Below are 25,000 nucleotides of genomic sequence, written 5' to 3' on the forward strand. Positions count from 1 at the left end.
TAAAGTGTCGTCAGAGGAACACATAAAGAACATTGTGAGAGGAGCGGATGTGTCACTTTCCTTCTTCACACTTGCTCTTAATTATATGGATGGTGAAATACTGAAGAAACTGTTCATGACCTTCGTCAGACCAAAACTGGAATATGCAGCAGTTGTATGCTGCCCAAATCTTAAGAAGCACATCAATGAACTACCTCAGTGTAAACTACAACATTCACACACAACCTCAGTGTAAACTACAACATTCACACACAACCTCAGTGTAAACTACAACATTCACACACAACCTCAGTGTAAACTACAACATTCACACACAACCTCAGTGTAAACTACAACACGTCACACACAACCTCAGTTTAAACTACAACACGTCACAAGTTGTAGTTCCGTTGGTAGGGGGTGTGGCAGGGAAGTGGATGGGTGTACAAGTGTCCACTTGAGGGGTAGAGTCCACGAGGTAACACCACTGCTCAAGTGACATATGTAGCGTCATATGTAGTGTAACCTACACTGTGTTACACAACCTAAATACCTATGACAGCTGAATCATCTGCCTTGCATAACAGACATCCTGCAAAGCCTGTTCTGCCTGAGGACTTTAAATGTACTCTAAATATCTATCGTGCCTGGCGAGGCTAAACTGATTGGGTCATTCCGGCTTATTGGTCCCTAGTCTATGTCTCCAAATATTATCAGCACAGATTGGGCAATGTTGCAGAGGTTATGCTCGAGTTGGCATGATTGCCTTGTATGCAATACAGGGATTCTTTTCTACATATAATAACAGAACAATCCGTCAGCAGACATGATGTTGCCAAAATGGCTAAGCTCTCATTCATGGTTGAAACATATTTCAGAAGGCATGACTGTGCTCTCAGCAAGCAGTTCCCAGCACTAGACATGAAGTATGTCTACTCCCAGGTCTTGCTACATTCTATATTGCTGTATGAGTCTTCTCACCACTTATCATTATCACATTGCATTTGGTTAGATTAAAGTCTAGCATCCATTTCTCAAGTCACCTTTAATATGACATGATCCCTATGTAGGACATCACAATCCCCTTCTGTTCTGATTCTTCCATAGAGTTTTTCACCACCTGCAAACATTGATATGGAGAAATCAACAGAACAAATCCACAATGGCCGTGACGAGGATTCGAACCTGCGTCCGAGATTATCCCAGACGCTGTCTTAATCGACTGAGCTACGACATGGTCATCTTGAGGTTATCTTGAGACGATTTCGGGGCTTTAGTGTCCCCGCGGCCCGGTCCTCGACCAGGCCTCCACCCCCAGGAAGCAGCCCGTGACAGCTGACTAACACCCAGGTACCTATTTTAATGCTAGGTAACAGGGGCATAGGGTGAAAGAAACTCTGCCCATTGTTTCTCGCCGGCGCCCGGGATCGAACCCGAGACCACAGGATCACAAGTCCAGCATGCTGTCCGCTCGGCCGACCGGCTCCCATGGTCATGGCTTTGTTCACTTGATGCATCACGCAATTGTGGTTTCTGTGTGTATTGATATAGAGAAATAATTATCTCTGGCAAGTCTGTTGCAAGTGCCAGAAACAAGATGAGCTCTCACACTGACCCTTGTGGCAGTGATCACTCGCTGCTCTCATCATGACCCTCTGCTTCCCTCCTGTGAGGTACTCCTTATATCACCTCCAGGAACACCTGGTTCTTCACTTGTGGAATATTTCGTCTTCCATCTCTCTCTCTCGTGCTGCTTTATAACTTTAATGACTTTCCCAGCACTTATATCTTTATACACATCTTATATACCACAAACACGTATATATACCACAAACACATATATATATATATACCACAAACACGTATATATACCACAAACACATATTATATACCACAAACACATATATATATACCACAAACACATATATATATACCACAAACACATATATATATATATACCACAAACACACACACACACACACACACATATATATATATATATATATATATATATGTCGTACCTAGTAGCCAGAACGCACTTGTCAGCCTACTATGCAAGGCCCGATTTGCCTAATAAGCCAAGTTTTCTTGAATTAATATATTTTCTCTAATTTTTTTCTTATGAAATGATAAAGCTACCCATTTGATGATGTATGAGGTCAATTTTTTTTTATTGGACTAAAAATGAACGTAGATATATGACCAAACCTAACCAACCCTACCTAACCTAACCTAACCTATCTTTATAGGTTAGGTTAGGTTAGGTAGCCGAAAAAGTTAGGTTAGGTTAGGTTAGGTAGGTTAGATAGTCGAAAAATAATTAATTCATGAAAACTTGGCTTACTAGGCAAATTGGGCCTTGCATATTAGGCTGAGAAGTGCGTTATGGCTACTAGGTACGACATATATATATATATATATATATATATATATATATATATATATATATATATATATATATATATATATACCACAAACACATATATATATATATATATATATATATATATAATATATATATATATATATATATACATATATATATATATATATATATATATATATATATATATATATATATACCACAAACACATATATATATATATATATATATATATATATATATATATATATATATATATATATATATATATATATATATATATATATATATTAGTATATTTTGGTAGCAGTCTTTCCTGTAGACATATATTATTAAATATGACCGAAAAAGTAAGATTAATAATTCTAACACGAATTTTCTCAATCTTTCGTACATTACGCTTCACTGTTGGAGGTAAATCAAAAATCACTTCTCCAAAATTCATTTTTATTTCTAGTCTGACGCGACACGGGCGCGTTTCGTAAAACTTATTACATTTTCAAAGACTTCACAAATACACAACTGATTAGAACTTGCGTTTCCCTGATTTTATATCTACATTTGAGTGAGGTGGGAAGGGTGATGTGGCATTACATTTGAGTGAGGTGGGAAGGGTGATGTGGCATTAACACAAGACAGAACACTAGGGGATATTAATAGGGTATTAAAAGTATCAACACAAGACAGAACAGAAACAATGGGTATTGAATAGAAGTGTTTGTAGAAAGCCTATTGGTCCATATTTCTTGATGCTTCTATATTGGAGCGGAGTCTTGAGGTGGGTAGAATTGCACAACTATATTCTACCCACCTCAAGGAAACGCAAGTTCTAATCAGTTGTGTATTTGTGAAGTCTTTGAAAATGTAATAAGTTTTACGAAACGCGCCCGTGTCGCGTCAGACTAGAAATAAAAATGAATTTTGGAGAAGTGATTTTTGATTTACCTCCAACAGTGAAGCGTAATGTACGAAAGATTGAGAAAATTCGTGTTAGAATTATTAATCTTACTTTTTCGGTCATATTTAATAATATATATATATATATATATATATATATATATATATATATATATATATATATATATATATACCACAAACACGTATATATACCACAAACACATATATATATACCACAAACACACACACATATATATATATATATATATATATATATATATATATATATATATATATATATATATATATATTTATATATATATATATATATATATATATTTATATATATATATATATATATATATATATATATATATATATATATTTATATATATATATATATATATATATATATTTATATATATATATATATATATATATATATATATATTTATATATATATATATATAGTTATATATATATATATATATATATATATATATATATTTATATATATATATATATATATATATATATATATATATATATATATATATATATATACCACAAACACATATATATACCACAAACACGTATATATACCACAAACACATATATATATATATATATATATACCACAAACACATATATATATACCACAAACACGTATATATCCCAAACACATCTATATCCCAAACACACTTATATCGCAAGCACATATGTATTCCAAACACATGTTCCATATTCTATATACATCTTGGGTATCTATTAACCAACCGCATCTCAAGTACTCCAAACACATCTCTTATATCCCAAGCACATCTATATTCAACACGCATAAATACCTATAAGAGAGAGAGAATATGTTGGAGGACAGACGCTCGGGGCTAGCCTCACCCAACCTTGCAGGGGGAGTGGTCTGGGGTACGGGATTATCATAAGCTAGTCGGGGTTGCCATAATTCAAGAGAGAACAGCGTGCCAGGGTCACATTCACACCCCTACGACAATTTGTAGCACTCCCCAAATACTATATAAAAATATATTGAAAAAAAAAGAAATTCAATATGTTTTTTGTTCATATAGAAATATACACCATTATTCATTGATCTCGGGGAAATTAACATATATTTTCCTGCTTTTTAGACCATAATATAAAGAAAAACACGAAAATTATATTTTAAAGTTTCCCCTTCCTGTAGAAAACTATATTAGAAAGGGTGAACTATTATATGTGAATGTTGTTATAATATTATTTATATTATAAGACAGTGGTGTCGCTTCCTCTTATTATGGGATTTGTAATATTGAAGGGGGGGGGGGGATGGGGCGAAGGTTAGGGGGGATAGGCTGGGGGGTGATGTCGAAGGGAAGGAGACGAGTTAATGGAGAAGATGGATAGAATATAGGAGTAGATGCATGGGATAGATGGAGTGATAGAGCCGGATAGATAGATCGATACACAGGTGAGTAGATGGATATGGATGTATAGATTAGTAGATGGATGGATATATGGATAGATATACGGATAGATGGATGGATAGATGATAAGATGGATAGATACATGAATGGTTGGACGGATAGATGGATGGATAGATGGATAAATGAACATGGATGGATACATGGAGGGATATTATATGGATTGATAAACGGATAGATGAGTAGATGGATGAATGGATCAATAGATATATAGATGGGCATGCGAATGATAGATGGTTGGATATATGAATAGAAAGATTGATAAATAGATGGATAGATGTATATTTAAGTGGATGGACGGATAGATGGAGAAATAGATGATAGATGGGTAGATACATGGGCTGACAGGATACGAAGAGACCCGGGGAACGCCGGGTACCCCCCCCCTCCCTCTCCCCGTAGAAAACAGTAAAATAAAAATAAAAACAAAATTGAGAAAGGGGAGGCCTGACGGCTGAGTGGACAGCGCTCGGTATTCGTAGTCCAAAGGTTTCAGGTTCGATCCCCGGTGGAGGCGGAAACAAATGGGCTGAGTTACTTTCACCCTGATGCCCCCTATTTACCTAGCAGTAAATAGGTACCTGGGAGTTAGACAGCTGTTACGGGCTGCTTCCTGGGGGATGTGTAACAAAAAGGAGGCCCTGGTCGAAGACCGGGCCGCGGAGACGCTAAGCCCCGACATCATCTCAATATAACCCCAAGAATGTTAACGGGATAAGAATAGCTTGAGCTGCCTCATCCCTTGGTGTGTATTTTACCTCAATAAACTTATTTCAAGAATGTTGAGAACTGAGCGAACTGTGTCGTAGATATGTGCTATATGTACTTTCATTCGAAACTTATAATGTCAAGACTTTGATCCCTTGGTTGTTGAAGTGTTGTGTCCTGTCCCGCTCGTGCTGAGGTCAACAACACTGTCTCTAAACACTCTAACGACCCTATCACTCATCTGTTTCACCACAACCTTTCTCCTCATTACCATACAAGAGACCAGTAATCACAGATCTAAATTAACTCTAAACATATTGACGTCATAACTCCAGTTTCATTTTACATGTATATTAAGAACACTCAATATATATATTACTAATTCAAGTGGGAATGTTGACCAGACCACACAGTAGAAGGTGAAGGGACGACGACGTTTCGGTCCTGGACCATTCTCAAGTCGATTGAGAATGGTCCAGGACGGACCGAAACGTCGTCGTCCCTTCACCTTCTAGTGTGTGGTCTGGTCAACATTCTTGAGCCTCGTTACTGTGACTCATCGCCTGCAGTTCAAGTGGGAGTCACATGAGCGGGTAAGTTGATATGTTTATATTATGGACTAAGACAGGAGAGAGAAATGTGATTCAGGTTGGTCTTAATAGGTCACCTTTCCTTTGTGTGACGCCCATGTGGGCGGTGGTGGTCGTCCGCCCCTGTCACTACACTGTGAGAGGTCGTCCGCCCCTGTCACTACACTGTGAGAGGTCGTCCGCCCCTGTCACCACACTGTGAGAGGTCGTCCGCCCCTGTCACCACACTGTGAGAGGTCGTCCGCCCCTGTCACCACACTGTGAGAGGTCGTCCGCCCCTGTCACCACACTGAGAGGTCGTCCGCCCCTGTCACTACACTGTGAGAGGTCGTCCGCCCCTGTCACTACACTGTGAGAGGTCGTCCGCCCCTGTCACTACACTGTGAGAGGTCGTCCGCCCCTGTCACTACACTGTGAGAGGTCGTCCGCCCCTGTCACTACACTGTGAGAGGTCGTCCGCCCCTGTCACCACACTGTGAGAGGTCGTCCGCCCCTGTCACTACACTGTGAGAGGTCGTCCGCCCCTGTCACTACACTGTGAGAGGTCGTCCGCCCCTGTCACCACACTGTGAGAGGTCGTCCGCCCCTGTCACTACACTGTGAGACGTCGTCCGCCCCTGTCACCACACTGTGAGAGGTCGTCCGCCCCTGTCACTACACTGTGAGAGGTCGTCCGCCCCTGTCACCACACTGTGAGAGGTCGTCCGCCCCTGTCACTACACTGTGAGAGGTCGTCCGCCCCTGTCACCACACTGTGAGAGGTCGTCCGCCCCTGTCACCACACTGTGAGAGGTCGTCCGCCCCTGTCACCACACTGTGAGAGGTCGTCCGCCCCTGTCACTACACTGTGAGAGGTCGTCCGCCCCTGTCACCACACTGTGAGAGGTCGTCCGCCCCTGTCACCACACTGTGAGAGGTCGTCCGCCCCTGTCACCACACTGTGAGAGGTCGTCCGCCCCTGTCACCACACTGTGAGAGGTCGTCCGCCCCTGTCACCACACTGTGAGAGGTCGTCCGCCCCTGTCACCACACTGTGAGAGGTCGTCCGCCCCTGTCACCACACTGTGAGAGGTCGTCCGCCCCTGTCACCACACTGTGAGAGGTCGTCCGCCCCTGTCACTACACTGTGAGAGGTCGTCCGCCCCTGTCACCACACTGTGAGAGGTCGTCCGCCCCTGTCACTACACTGTGAGAGATCGTCCGCCCCTGTCACTACACTGTGAGAGGTCGTCCGCCCCTGTCACCACACTGAGAGAGGTCGTCCGCCCCTGTCACCACACTGAGAGAGGTCGTCCGCCCCTGTCACCACACTGTGAGAGGTCGTCCGCCCCTGTCACCACACTGAGAGAGGTCGTCCACCCCTGTCACTACACTGTGAGAGGTCGTCCGCCCCTGTCACCACACTGTGAGAGGTCGTCCGCCCCTGTCACCACACTGAGAGAGGTCGTCCGCCCCTGTCACTACACTGTGAGAGGTCGTCCGCCCCTGTCACCACACTGTGAGAGGTCGTCCGCCCCTGTCACCACACTGAGAGAGGTCGTCCGCCCCTGTCACCACACTGAGAGAGGTCGTCCGCCCCTGTCACCACACTGAGAGAGGTCGTCCGCCCCTGTCACTACACTGTGAGAGGTCGTCCGCCCCTGTCACCACACTGTGAGAGGTCGTCCGCCCCTGTCACCACACTGTGAGAGGTCGTCCGCCCCTGTCACCACACTGAGAGAGGTCGTCCGCCCCTGTCACCACACTGTGAGAGGTCGTCCGCCCCTGTCACCACACTGTGAGAGGTCGTCCGCCCCTGTCACTACACTGTGAGAGGTCGTCCGCCCCTGTCACCACACAGTGAGAGGTCGTCCGTCCCTGTCACTACACTGTGAGAGGTCGTCCGCCCCTGTCACCACACTGAGAGAGGGCCGAGAGACCCACACTCTTCACACCATAAGTGGACGAGTAAGCTCACCAAATGCCTCGTTGACGTCACTCCTTAACTACAGCGTGTCCCAATCCTCCAAGTACAAAGGTTGAAACCGTTCGGAACTTCATGAAGTGTTTGTGCATGATTAGTGGAGTTGAATAGCCTGATAATGAGCCCCTGAACAATGGCTCAGTTCAAGCACTGTGACACAGGTGGCGTGAGGGAACTGGATGACCTACTGACGACCAAGTACTTGAGCTGATAACTCATATCATTAAACGAACAAGGAGATATAAAGAGGAACAATGACAATTCATTAAACAAAGCAGTGAGGAATGATGAACCAGAGTGTAGAAGATAACAATGGTGAAAGTATCAAGCAATGCTAATTGGGTATTTACTAATGATATAATAAAGTTGTCACGTTGAGATGCGAAGGTTAATCCTGCAGTTTGATGTCGTAACTTGCCTGATAACGCTGCTAACTTGTACATCAAATGAGCAGCTGAAACACTGACGCATCAGCATGGGTCGTAGTCCAGGTATACTGTCAGTGTGTACAAGCTCCGCCTGTCTAGGTGCGTGACGGCTGAGTGGACAGCGCTAGGGATTCGTAGCCCTGAGTTCCAGGGTTCGTTCCCCGACGGAGGTGAAAACAAATGGGCAGTTTCTTACACACCGATGTCCCTGTTCACCCTAGCAGTAAATAGGTACCTGGGAGTTAGACATCTGCTAGGGGCTGCTTCCTGGGGGTGTTTAACAAATAGGTCTGGTCAAGGACCGGGCCGCGGGGACGCTAAGCCCGAAATCATCCCAAGATGGTCTCAAGAAGATAAGGGCATAGAGCCTCAACCACGACACACACGCCACGACACACACACACCACGACACACACACCACCACGACACACACACACCACGACACACACACACCACGACACACACACACCACGACACACACACACCACGACACACACACCACGACACACACACACACCACGACACACACACCACCACGACACACACACACACCACGACACACACACACACCACGACACACACCACCACGACACACACACACACCACGACACACACACACACCACGACACACACACACCACGACACACACACCACCACGACACACACCACGACACACACACACCACGACACACACACACACCACGACACACACACACACCACGACACACACACACCACGACACACACACACCACGACACACACACACACCACGACACACACACACCACGACACACACACACACCACGACACACACACACACCACGACACACACACACACACCACGACACACACCACCACGACACACACACACCACGACACACACCACGACACACACACACCACGACACACACACCACGACACACACACACACCACGACACACACACCACGACACACACACACACCACGACACACACACACCACGACACACACACTCCACGCGACACACACCACGACACACACACACACCACGACACACACACCACCACGACACACACCACCACGACACACATACACACCACGACACACACACACACCACGACACACACACACACCACGACACACACACACCACGACACACACACCACCATGACACACACACACACCACGAAACACACACACACCACGACACACACACACCACGACACACACACACACCACGACACACACACACACCACGACACACACACACCACGACACACATACCACGACACACACACACACCACGACACACACACCACGACACACACACCACGACACACACACCACGACACACACACACCACCACGACACACACACACCACGACACACACACACACCACGACACACACACACCACCACGACACACACACACCACGACACACACACACACCACGACACACCACGACACACACACACCACGACACACACACACACCACGACACACACACACCACGACACACACACACACCACGACACATACACACACCACGACACACACACACACCACGACACACACACACACCACGACACACACACACACCACGACACACACACACACCATGAGACACACTCACACCACGACACACACACACACCACTACACACACACACCACGACACACCACCACTACACACACACACACCACGACACACACACACCACGACACACACACACACACACACCACGACACACACACACACCACGACACACACACACACACACACCACGACACACACACACACCACGACACACACACACACACACACCACGACACACACACACACACACCACGACACACACACACACCACGACACACACACACACACCACGACACACACCACGACACACACACACCACGACACACACATCTGAAGAAGCATATAATGAAACTGGAAAAGGTTCAGAGGTTTGCAACGAGACTCGTCCCAGAGCTACGAGGGATGGGGTATGAAGAGCGCCTGAGGGAACTGTGCCTTACGACACTAGAAAGAAGAAGGGAGAGGTGGGACATGATAGGAACGTATAAGATACTCAGAGGAATTGACAGAGTGGACATAGACGAAATGTTCACACGGAATAGTAACAGAACGAGAGGACATGGATGGAAGCTTGAAACTCAGATGAGTCACAGAGATGTTAGAAAGTTTTCTTTTAGCGTGAGAGTAGTGGGGAAATGGAATGCACTTCAGGAACAGGTTGTGGAAGCAAATACTATTCATAATTTTAAAACCAGGTATGATAGGGAAATGGGACAGGAGTCATTGCTGTAAACAACCGATGCTCGAAAGGCGGGATCCAAGAGTCAATGCTCGATCCTGCAGACACAACTAGGTGAGTACAACTAGGTGAGTACACACACACCACGACACACACCACGACACACACACACCACGACACACACACACACACCACGACACACACACACCACGACACACACACACCACGACACACACCGCGACACACACACACCACGACACACACCACGACACACACACACCACGACACACACCACGACACACACACACCACGACACACACACACCACGACACACACACACCACGACACACACCGCGACACACACCACGACACACACACCACGACACACACACCACGACACACACACACCACGACACACACACCACGACACACACACCACGACACACACACCACGACACACACACCGCGACACACACCACGACACACACACCACGACACACACACACCACGACACACACACACCACGACACACACACACACCACGACACACACCACGACACACACACCACGACACACACACACCAGGACACACACACACCACGACACACAAACACCACGACACACACCACGACACACACACACCACGACACACACACACCACGACACACACACACCACGACACACACCACGACACACACACACCACGACACACACACACCACGACACACACACACACCACGACACACACACACACCACGACACACACACACCACGACACACACACACACACCACGACACACACACACCACGACACACACACACACCACGACACACACACACCACGACACACACACACACCACGACACACACACACACCACGACACACACACACCACGACACACACACACCACGACACACACACACACACCACGACACACACACACACCACGACACACACACACACCACGACACACACACACACACACCACGACACACACACACACCACGACACACACCTCGACACACACACACCACGACACACACACACACCACGACACACACACACCACGACACACACACACACCACGACACACACACACCACGACACACACACACACCACGACACACACACACCACGACACACACACACACACCACGACACACACACCACGACACACACACACCACGACACACACACACACACACCACGACACACACACACACCACGACACACACACACACACACACACACCACGACACACACACACACCACGACACACACACACACACCACGACACACACACACACCACGACACACACACACACACCACGACACACACACACACACCACGACACACACACACCACGACACACACACACCACGACACACACACACACCACGACACACACACACACACCACGACACACATACACCACGACACACATACACCACGACACACACACACACCACGACACACACACACACACCACGACACACACACACACACCACGACACACACACACACACCACGACACACACACACACACCACGACACACACACACCACGACACACACACACCACGACACACACACACACACCACGACACACACACACCACGACACACACACACCACGACACACACACACACACCACGACACACACACACACACCACGACACACACATACACACCACCACGACACACACACACCACGACACACACACACACCACGACACACACACACACCACGACACACACACCACGACACACACACACACCACGACACACATACACCACGACACACACACACACCACGACACACACACACACACCACGACACACACACACACACCACGACACACACACACCACGACACACACACACACCACGACACACACACACCACGACACACACACACACCACGACACACACACACACCACGACACACACACACACACCACGACACACACCACCACGACACACACACACCACGACACACACACACACCACGACACACACACACACCACGACACACACACCACGACACACACACACCACGACACACACCACCACGACACACACACACCACGACACACACACACACCACGACACACACACACACCACGACACACACACACACCACGACACACACACCACGACACACACACACACCACGACACACATACACCACGACACACACACACACCACGACACACACACCACGACACACATATAGGCCTCGTAGCCTGGTGGATAGCGCGCAGGACTTGTAATTCTGTGGCGCGGGTTCGATTCCCGCACGAGGCAGAAACAAATGGGCAAAGTTTCTTTCACCCTAAGTGCCCCTGTTACCTAGCAGTAAATCGGTACCTGGGAGTTAGTCAGCTGTCACGGGCTGCTTCCTGGGGTGTGTGTGTGTGTGTGGTGTGGGGAAAAAAAAAGTAGTTAGTAAACAGTTGATTGACAGTTGAGAGGCGAAAGAGCAAAGCTCAACCCCCGCAAAAACACAACTAGTAAACACAACTAGTAAACACAACTAGTAAACACACACACACCACGACACACACACACACCACGACACACACACACACCACGACAAGCACGACTACAACAATGGGTATATACATATTAGTCATCAACAAATATTCAGCAAGAACTGGGCACTTGGCAAACATGTGGGTGGAAATCCCGCTGTCGTGGTTGGGGGGGGGGGTAATGGTTTACCTGGTATACCCCTCCCCCCCTCCACGACGGGAAGACCCACCCCTCCTCCACTAACGGTAAACTTATAACACATCTCTATGGCACGTTCCTGTCTTCCTGTCACGTCTCTCCCGCCAGTGAAGGGGGTTGAGCTCCTAAGGGATGTGGGGCTCGAACCCGGGTCCTGTCAACTGGATGCCATATCCGGCTTGGGTCTGGTCCCATTACTGGTATACTGTATATTGGTATACTCTTGTTATTGGTATCCATAAGAACAAAGGTAACTGCAGAAGGTCTATTGGCCTATACGAGGCAGCTCCTATTTATAACCACCCAATCCCACTCATATATACATGTCCAACCCACGCTTGAAACAATCGAGGGACCCCACCTCCACCACGTTACGCGGTTAATTGGTTCTACAAATCAACAACCCTGTTACCGAACCAGTATTTACCCAAGTCTTTCCTAAATCTAAACTTATCCAATTTATAGCCATTGTTTCCTGTTCTGTCTTGTGTTGATACTTTTAATACCCTATTAATATCCTTTGTTATGTCCATTCATCCACTTGTAAACCTCTATCATGTCACCCCTAACTCTTCGCCTTTCCAGTGAATGCAATTTAAGCTTTGTTAATCTTTCTTCATATGAAAGATTTCTAATTTGGGGAATTAACTTTGTCACTCTACGCTGGACACGTTCAAGTGAATTTATATCCATTCTGTAGTACGGCGACCAAAACTGAACTGCATAATCTAAATGGGGCCTAACCAGAGCAAGATATAGCTGAAGAACAACACCAGGTGTTTTGTTACTAACGCTGCGATTAATAAATCCAAGTGTCCTATTTGCCTTATTACGAACATTCATGCATTGATCCTTTTGTTTTAAATTCTTACTAATCATAACTCCCAGATCCCTTTCGCAATCTCAACACCATCTAGCTCGTATCTTGTAACTCTATCATCATTACCTAGCCTCAGAACTTTACATTTATCAGCATTAAACTGATGTGCCAATCTTTTGACCATTTCAAAACCCTATTTAGATCAACTTGAAGTGATAGTGAGTCTTCTTCCGTGTTAATTTCCCTACCGATTTTTGTATCAGCGGCAAATTTGCAGATGTTGCCACTCAAACCTGAATCTAAATCATTGATATATATTATAAACAACAGAGGTCCCAGGACAGAGCCCTGAGGCACTCCACTAACAACATTATCCCACTCTGACTTAACTCCATTTACACTAACTTTCTGTTTCCTTTGGAATAGCAATGCCCTAATCCAACTTAATATAGCACCCCCCATAATCTTGCTCTGGTTAGGCCCCATTTACATTATGCAGTTCAGAGAGTGATGGCCGGTGTGTGAGAGCGAGAGTGGTGGCCGGGGTGTGAGAGAGAGAGAGTGGTGACAGGGGTGTGAGAGAGTGGTGGCCGGGGTGTGTGAGAGTGAGAGTGGTGGCCGGGGTGTGAGAGAGTGAGAGTGGTGACAGGGGTGTGAGAGAGTGGTGGCCGGGGTGTGTGAGAGTGAGAGTGGTGGCCGGGGTGTGTGAGAGTGAGAGTGGTGGCCGAGGTGTGAGAGAGTGAGAGTGGTGACCGGGGTGTATGAGAGTGGTGGCCGGGGTGTGTGAGAGAGTGAGAGTGGTGGCCGGGGTGTGTGAGAGTGAGAGTGGGAGAGGACACCCCCAGGACACAGAAACGTACCCAAGATGCTCCCTTCCTCACTACTCAAGGTGACTTCATCTCGGATCCCAAACCTCTCCAAGACCTTCCTTGCATCTCGCTCTCTTTCTCTCCCTCTCTCCCTCTCCCCTCCTCTCCCTCCCCTCACATCCTCCACGAAATATCGTTACCTTCACATTCTTCAGAATATCTGATCTCAGTGCTGAAGTTCAAGAATCAAGGATCGAATTATTCTTTTCCTTTCGCTGTTGGTCGTGTCTGTTGTTCATTGTTCGTGTCTCCCTTAGCCCCTCCTACGTCAGGCACTGGTATGCTGTGCCACGGACCCTGGTATGCTGTGCCACGGACCCTGGTATGCTGTCTCATGGTCCCCTGGTATGCTGTCTCATGGTCCCTAGTATGCTGTGCCACGGACCCTGGTATGCTGTGCCACGGACCCTGGTATGCTGTCTCATGGTCCCCTGGTATGCTGTCTTATGGTCCCCTGGTATGCTGTCTCATGGTCCCCTGGTATGCTGTTTCATGGTCCCCTGGTATGGTGTCTCATGGTCCCTGGTATGCTGTCTCATGGACGCTGGTATGCTGTCTCCACCTCCCCAGTATCAAAGCTAGTACACACCCACCAACATACCACACCACACACCCACCAACATACCACACCACACACCCACCAACATACCACACCACACACCCACCAACATACCACACCACACACCCACCAACATACCACACCACACACCCACCAACATACCACACCACACACCCACCAACACCCAGTAGTGTGACATATTAAGTGTTGACAACCTACAACATCTGCTGTGATCTGAGAGTAATCCTGTAACAAAAATTTTCCTTATCTTCCCTTCACCTCTCCACACCACACTCACACACACACACACACACACACACACACACAAGCATATCCACACAAACACACACATCTCATAGACACACACAAACACTCACGCACTCACAGGTGTACAGGTTACAGCTGTACCTGAGCTCTGAACAACTAGAAATAGCAAAGGGAGATTACCAGTACGAAAATATCCACTAGGAATATCGAAATTGGGAGGTGTGACGATAGTGGGAAATTGATTTATATTCTCCCACCAAACAATAGAAGAGCTGGACAAGATGAGACAGATGCAGTGAGAATTATCTAAAGGTGATGGGAAAAGCATCCACTGGGTTGAACTCTGGGCTCAACCCAGTTCATTACGACTAATAATTAAGGTTATTAACCCAGTGTTCAAAAATAATAATACAATTAAATACATTTTAATTAAGAACTCTTCCTCGTCTGTAGCAAGTTGTGTGTACTCCATCCCAGGTAATGAGTGGGCATGTGTTTACATCGGGCAAACTGGTAAATCTCTTTCCTCACGTTTAAAACAACACTCTTATGCTATTTGTACAGTCCAGCACCCTAGTGCACTGTGCAAGTAACACGAATAAAGGTAACTGCAGAAGGCCTATTGGCCCATACAAGGCAGCTCCTATTTATATCCACCCAATCCCACTCATATATCTAACCTACGCTTGAAACAATCAAGGGACCCTACTTCTATTATGTTACGTGGTAATAGGTTCCACAAATCAACAACCCTTTTCCCAAACCAGTATTTACCCAGGTCATTCCTAAATCTAAACTTATCCAATTTATACCCTTATCCAAATCTTTCTCTGATGAAGGCGAATTGAGCCGAAAACGCGTTCAGCATTCTCTAATTCTTCACATGCGATTTTCTCCGCATACTTAGATCAGAATTGTTAATTACAAACCGAGCGTCATCCCTCAGATTAAGTTTATTAAACCAAACCAGAACAATTAAAGATAAGATAAGAGAAGCAGGCGTACCACCACAGTCATCAAGAGCCAGATTCACGAAGCAGTTACGCAAACACTTACGAACCTGTACATCTTTTCTCAATCTTTGGCGGCTTTGTTTACAATTATTAAACAGTTAATGAGCTCCGAAGCACCAGGAGGCTGTTTATAACAATAACAACAGTTGATTGGCAAGTTTTCATGCTTGTAAACTGTTTAATAAATGTAACCAAAGCCGCCAGAGATTGAGGAAAGATGTACACGTTCGTAAGTGCTTGCGTAAGTACTTTCGTGAATCTGGCCCCTGGACCACATATTAAGGACACGCTCCTCTTATAAACCACTTCAACAATCATCACATACACGCAAATACCTCCAGTGAACATTTTTACAAGTTAGGAAAACAAAAAAATGACAAGTAACGGACCGTAAAACATTTACAATGGGTAAATTGTTTACAAATTAGCGTGTAGTCGAAGGCTCTGAGCCCAGGAAGAGCCAGTGTGGGCTCACGCTGGCGCGCACCTCACTTATTGTCTTATAATTGCGTCTTCTACACCTGTGACGTTAAGAATCCTTTTAACTACGGTCTTTTCAGGCAGCTGACAATGAGATTTAATTATACCTTGGAGTAAGACGAGACAAATGACAGGTTTGTGTTTCTTTACGGAGTTTATGATGTCTGGGTGTGATGTTCTTATTGTCTGTCTGTCTGTCTCTCTCTGTCTCTCTGTCTCTCTGTCTCTCTGTCTCTGTCTCTCTCTCTCTCTCTCTCTCTCTCTCTCTCTCTCTCTCTCTCTCTCTCTCTCTCTCTCTCTCTCTCTCTCTCTCTCTCTCTCTCTCTGTCTCTCTGTCTCTCTCTCTCTCTCTCTCTCTCTCTCTCTCTCTCTGTCTCTCTGTCTCTCTGTCTCTCTCTCTCTCTCTCTCTCTCTCTCTCTCTCTCTCTCTCTCTCTCTCTCTCTCTCTCTCTCTCTCTCTCTCTCTCTCTCTCTCTCTCTCTCTCTTTCTCTCTCTCTCTCTCTGTCTCTCTCTCTCTCTGTCTCTCTCTCTCTCTCTCTCTCTCTCTCTCTCTCTCTCTCTCTCTCTCTCTCTCTCTCTCTCTCTCTCTCTCTCTCTCTCTCATTCTCTCTTCCATTTGTTATATTTTAACTTAAGACCAGGGTTCACTTAGATTAGTGACCCCCAGAAACCTCACAAATTTGTTGAAACTATTAAATTACTTTAAGAATAAAAGTAATTTATTGCTAAGTTACACGCAGTGATGGTAGACAATGAAGGCAGCTGGGGCCAGTGTGTTTCCTAACATGCTCCAAAAGGTTAGAAATGAATGATCGCTGAGGAGGAATTGATGAAGAGAGTGGCACAGTTAGTTACAGTGAGTTTGTTGATGACTGAACTCCAGGTGGTGGTGGTGATTGTGGTGGTGTGGTGGTGGTGTTGGTGATGGTGTTGGTGTGGTGGTGGTGATGATGATGGTGGTGGTGGTGATGATGGTGGTGGTGTGGTGGTGGTGATGGTGGTGGTGCTGGTGGTGTGGTGGTGTGGTTGCTGACTTCTGGTTGTCCACCAAACTGGTCCAGGAGATGAATCTCGAGAAGATAGCGATTTGTCAAGTGGAGCGAGAGTAAGGCTAGAGCTGAGTGCTCTCGCACAGGTCATCGCATTGTCCGGAATTCGAATAAATGATCGGTAGGGTATTGTTAGTGAGGGGGGGGGGGGTGGGGGGGAGGGGCATTCAAGAGAGTGGTATATGCTCAAGATGGGAGCTGTTGTGGTTGTTGTTGTTGTTGTTTTTAGATTCAGCTACTCAGAACTAAAAGTTCCAAGTAGCACGGGCTATGGTGATCCCGTAGTAAGATGGGAGCGATTTCGAGCTTTGTATACACACTCGTGTGAAACGCATCATAGAGCTTTACGTCTCTTGGGTGACATGTTTGCTAGGGTTGAATATTTTGGTGGTCATTTATGAGTCAAACTTCACTCACAAGATAACTTCATCACTCAGCAGTAGATTGAATGGCAGACATATGTATGCAGGCAATGAGTCACAATAACGTGGCTGAAGTATGCTGACCAGACTACACACTAGAAGGTGAAGGGACGACGACGTTTCGGTCCGTCCTGGACCATTCTCAAGTCGCTTGTGAATCGACTTGAGAATGTATTTCTAGTGTGTTGATTGGTCAACAGGCATTTGTCTGCGTGTCTTGGGAACAACGTCATCCAGGGGAGACACAGTCCTCGCCAGTGTCTGCCGCAAATGTAACTTGTCCCTGTCTTCCCCCGTAAGAATTTAATGCAAGAGAGATTAATGAACATGATAGTAGTCGGTATTTCTTCTCTTGTATGTGTAACGGTTAGAGTGGAGTGCACAGGCTGGAGCATTAGGAATGAGTCGTAGATGGTTGAAGTAGATATGCTACAACAAGGGTCCCAAGCACACTGCCTTGTGGTCGAGGACCGGGCCGCAGAGACGCTGTGCTCCGAAATCATCTCAAGATAACCTCAAGATATACCTTGGGTATATATATACTTGGGTATATATATACCCAAGATATACCCAATTAGAACCAAGGTACTAAGTGACTGAAGCCCCATAGTGGCGGGAGGGAGGGAATTATCAGGGGGAAAGTGCCAAGCCATTACGACTATATAACACTGGGAAGGGGTCAGGATAAGGATTTGGGATGGGACGGGGCAGGGAAGGAATGGTGCCCAACCACTTGTGGACGGTCGGGGATTGAACGCCGACCTGCATGATGCGAGACTGTCGCTCTACCGTCCAGCCCAAGTGGTTTGGCTTGCACTTAGTGAATACGCAACATGGCATGAGACCATGTTGCCAGCATGCCACCGCTGGCATGAGACCATGTTGCCAGCATGCTACCGCTGGCATGAGACCATGTTGCCAGCATGCCACCGCTGGCATGAGACCATGTTGCTAGCATGCCACCGCTGGCATGAGACCATGTTGCTAGCATGCCACCGCTGGCATGAGACCATGTTGCCAGCATGCCACCGCTGGCATGAGACCATGTTGCTAGCATGCCACCGCTGGCATGAGACCATGTTGCTAGCATGCCACCGCTGGCATGAGACCATGTTGCTAGCATGCCACCGCTGGCATGAGACCATGTTGCTAGCATGCCACCGCTGGCATGAGACCATGTTGCCAGCATGCCACCGCTGGCATGAGACCATGTTGCTAGCATGCCACCGCTGGCATGAGACCATGTTGCTAGCATGCCACCGCTGGCATGAGACCATGTTGCCAGCATGCCACCGCTGGCATGAGACCATGTTGCCTGCATGCCACCGCTGGCATGAGACCATGTTGCCAGCATGCCACCGCTGGCATGAGACCATGTTGCTAGCATGCCACCGCTGGCATGAGACCATGTTGCTAGCATGCCACCGCTGGCATGAGACCATGTTGCTAGCATGCCACCGCTGGCATGAGACCATGTTGCCAGCATGCCACCGCTGGCATGAGACCATGTTGCCTGCATGCCACCGCTGGCATGAGACCATGTTGCCAGCATGCCACCGCTGGCATGAGACCATGTTGCTAGCATGCCACCGCTGGCATGAGACCATGTTGCTAGCATGCCACCGCTGGCATGAGACCATGTTGCTAGCATGCCACCGCTGGCATGAGACCATGTTGCCAGCATGCCACCGCTGGCATGAGACCATGTTGCCAGCATGCCACCGCTGGCATGAGACCATGTTGCTAGCATGCCACCGCTGGCATGAGACCATGTTGCTAGCATGCCACCGCTGGCATGAGACCATGTTGCTAGCATGCCACCGCTGGCATGAGACCATGTTGCTAGCATGCCACCGCTGGCATGAGACCATGTTGCCAGCATGCCACCGCTGGCATGAGACCATGTTGCTAGCATGCCACCGCTGGCATGAGACCATGTTGCTAGCATGCCACCGCTGGCATGAGACCATGTTGCCAGCATGCCACCGCTGGCATGAGACCATGTTGCCAGCATGCCACCGCTGGCATGAGACCTTGTTGCTAGCATGCCACCGCTGGCATGAGACCATGTTGCCAGCATGCCACCGCTGGCATGAGACCATGTTGCCTGCATGCCAGCCGCTTCCATTTTCTAGTACGACTATTTTTGGTCTTATGTAACGCCTACGATCGAAAAGGGACGTTCTTTGTCGTAGGAGAGGTTGTTCAGCCAGTAAGGAGAGGCTCAGGGTCCTGTGCCACCTATATGAACTCTTCCCTTGAGTGGGAAAGCATTGTACTAAGGAAGTCAAGAATGGTCGAATGATATGCATAGAGAAAGGTACTAATTATATCATACATGCACACACGCAAACACACACACACACACACACACGCAAGCACACACACGCACACACGCAAGCACACACACTCACACACGCAAGCACACACACTCACACACGCAAGCACACACTCACGCAAGCACACACACTCACACACGCAAGCACACACTCACACACGCAAGCACACACACTCACACACGCAAGCACTCACACACGAACAAGACATCTCAATTTCTAGTAATTACAGAGCTGAAAGCTGAATGAGGAAGATGAGTTAGAGATATACAAGATGTTGACGTAAATAACAGTACTGAGAGATTTCAACACGTTGTTACATAATGATCCACGAGTTGCCTCAGCTACGGCCTTCCTCAGCCCCTCTGTGGGGATGTGTACTCATCTAGTAGTACTCACCTGATAGTGTTTGACGGGGTTGAGCTCCAGCGCTACACTCCCGCCTCTCAACATTCAATCGACTGGTGTACTAGGTGCCGAGGCTACTGGTCTGTTGTTGTTGTCAACATGTATGGAGTCTGTCTCCACTAGGCCTGCCAGGGGCCTGACGGCTGAGTGGACAGCGTCCGGGATTCGAAGTCCTAAAGTTCCGGGTTCGATCCCCGGTAGAGGCGGAAACAAATGGGCAGAGTTTCTTTCACCCCGCTGCCCCTGTTACCTATCAGTAAATAAGTACCTGGGAGTTAGACAGCTATTACGGGCTGCTTCCTGGGTGTGTGTATGTGTATGGAAAAAAATAGTAGTAACAGTTGATTGACAGTTGAGAGGCGGGTCGAAAGAGCAGAGCTCAACCCCTGCAAGCACAACTAGGTGAATACACACACACACACACACAAGAAACTTGTGTAAGGAATCATTCAGAACCTTGTGCACCACATATGTCAGACCAATCCCGGAGTATGCAGCTCCAGCCTGAAGTCCATACCTAGTTAAACTCAAGACGAAGTTAGAAGAGATTCAGCTGTATGCCATCAAATTAGTTGATTAAAGTAAGAGTTACGAGAAAATGCTACGGGAATTAAACCTCACTTTTTTTGAAGACAGGAGAGTTAGAGAAGACATGATCCCCACGTACAAAATTCTCAGAGAAACTGACAAAGTCGACAAAGGCAAACTATTTAGCAACACATTTATTTTCACCACACAAGTAGAAACTGAGTACCAAAATGTGTCACAGAGATATTAAAAAGAATTTTGTCATTGTCAGAGTAGTTAACAGATGGAGTGCATTAGGCAGTGATGTGGTGGAGGATGACTCCATACACAGTTTCAAGTGTAGATATGATAGAGCCCAGTAGGCTCAGGAATCTGTACACCAGTTGATTGACAGTTTAGAGGCGGGACCAAAGAGCCAGAGCTCAACCCCCGCAAGCACAACAAGGCGAGAACACATGGAGGCTACTACAGAACAAGGCAGAAGCCATCGTGGATCACGCTTATAAAATCAAAATGTTCAATACGTTCAGTATTCTACCATAAGTCTTATACAACCACAACCACACTCACAATCACTCACAACCACACTCATGGCTATATACACACATCCATACTCACAACCGGATTTCACTACCACGTCGCATTACCACTATCACAACCACACTCAACCATATTTCATAACCACAGCTCACAAGCACGGCTCATAACCACACAAAACCTTTACTCCCACTCCCACTCACAACCTCAGACTCACATTCGGAACCAAAGAGGCGAAGCTCAATCCCCCACAAGCACATGCAGGTGAGTACATTCACAATTTACATTAGTGACATACTGCCCCGTTTTCTGTTTTGGGTCCTCTGGCAGGTTAGGATAAGGGGGCACTTTAGTACGACGGTTTCTTGACGTTAGGGACCTTAGGAGGACCGGCTGGCACAATCCACAACTCCATAACTGTTATATCTAGCAACGGATCAATTGTTCACAACTCTAATTACAATCTAATTACAATTGAGTCTAATTACAACCTCAACATATTGAGAAAGCACGTCACTGCTTATAACTACACCTGCACTCCCAATGCCCACAATTATAACCCTTGTTTCAACAACCACGTCCCACGCCTCATAATTTGATCCCTTTACTCACAAAACACACCTGATGAGGTTCATATTTAACTGTTGTAACTATTGGTTGTAGCTCCACAACTCATAACCTCATTCATTTTTCACACCCACATTCCCTCATGAGCAACAACACTGGATTTTTTTTTTAAATTTTGCTCACAACACCACACCATGACTCACAACACTAGACCATGGCTCACAACACTACACCATGACTCACAACACTACACCATGACTCACAACACTACACCATGACTCACAACACTACACCATGACTCACAACACTACACCATGACTCACAACACTACACCATGGCTCACAACACTACACCATGGCTCACAACACTACACCATGACTCACAACACTACACCATGACTCACAACACTACACCATGACTCACAACACTACACCATGACTCACAACACTAGACCATGACTCACAACACTAGACCATGGCTCACAACACTACACCATGACTCACAACACTACACCATGGCTCACAACACTACACCATGACTCACAACACTACACCATGACTCACAACACTACACCATGGCTCACAACACTAGACCATGACTCACAACACTACAGCATGACTCACAACACTACACCATGACTCACAACATGACTCACAACACTACACCATGGCTCACAACACTAGACCATGGCTCACAACACTAGACCATGACTCACAACACTACACCATGGCTCACAACACTAGACCATGGCTCACAACACTAGACCATGACTCACAACACTACACCATGGCTCACAACACTAGACCATGGCTTACAACACTACACCATGGCTCACAACACCACACCATTGATCACAATCCATCATAATTGATCACCACCCCCACACCATAGATCATAGCCTCAAAATATTAATCACAAGCTCACATCACAGAGCTGATCAATCTACAACTCTACTTCATTGATCACAACCTCACAGTGTCCTCTCCCCCCCTATACTATTACTCCACACCTCCTTCCCTCTATACAATTGATCACCTCACACGACTGGTTATAACATTGATCACTGTTGATCAATATATAATCCACACATGCACACAGAGACGTTAGTGTGTTGTGGGGTTGGCCTGTGTACTGTGTACTGGGCTCAGCAACACCCAGCACATGTTACAGATGCTAGTGTACAGGTGTAGGACACACACCTGCTGAGTGACGAGGACACGAGACACACACACACATACGCTAATCCAAGCAGCAACTAGAGGGATAACTTACACATGTGTGGCCTCGGATGGTGGCTTTCCTTATGCCTGTCGGAGCTCTCCAAACATTCCCGTTGTGTTGTGTTGACACGGTGTATGGGGGCAGCGTAGTGTGTGTGGGTGTGTATATCGTCCACACACGCACTCTTAAGAGCTCACTAGGAGAGGAGTGAGTGTGTTAGGCAGGAGAGGAGACGGCTCTCACCACGGCACTTGCCCTCAGCGGAGGATGACACCTACTAATTCAGACACAGGTCGGATCTCTTGTCACCGGGGCCCACAGCCTTCCTTCTCTACTCTCTACTACCCATTCATCCACTCGCAGGTCATCTTTCACTCCTCCCGCCTATTGTGGGTAGCAAAATAGACCCAAACACGAAATTCGAGGTATAAAACGGCCGATATTTTCAGGTTAATAGACACATTGCGGTACTTTGTAGGTTCGGCTGGCAGCGGGGCCAGTGTGGGC

At 47.0% G+C, this 25,000-nt stretch overlaps 1 protein-coding gene and 1 long non-coding RNA gene across 4 annotated transcripts in view; one reads left to right on the forward strand and one right to left on the reverse strand.

The window, feature by feature from the left end:
• Window positions 1-24,773, reverse strand: part of LOC123763220 (serine-rich adhesin for platelets) — a 67,080-nt gene extending 42,307 nt beyond the window's left edge. The window contains exon 1 of one of the 3 annotated variants that reach the window (XM_069303036.1): window positions 24,545-24,773. The gene's annotated coding sequence lies outside the window, so the exon portion shown is untranslated. Of the gene's footprint in view, window positions 1-6,112; window positions 6,311-7,992; window positions 8,153-24,544 lie in introns of those variants that run through there. The other 2 variants (XM_045750280.2, XM_045750279.2) reach the window with 2 other exon arrangements.
• LOC138351331 (uncharacterized) overlaps window positions 1-25,000 on the forward strand; it is an 84,418-nt gene that overhangs the window by 32,538 nt on the left and 26,880 nt on the right. The window lies entirely within an intron of this gene.

Source organism: Procambarus clarkii, chromosome 49 (assembly GCF_040958095.1).
Source record: "Procambarus clarkii isolate CNS0578487 chromosome 49, FALCON_Pclarkii_2.0, whole genome shotgun sequence".
Classification (NCBI taxonomy): Eukaryota; Metazoa; Arthropoda; class Malacostraca; order Decapoda; family Cambaridae; genus Procambarus; species Procambarus clarkii.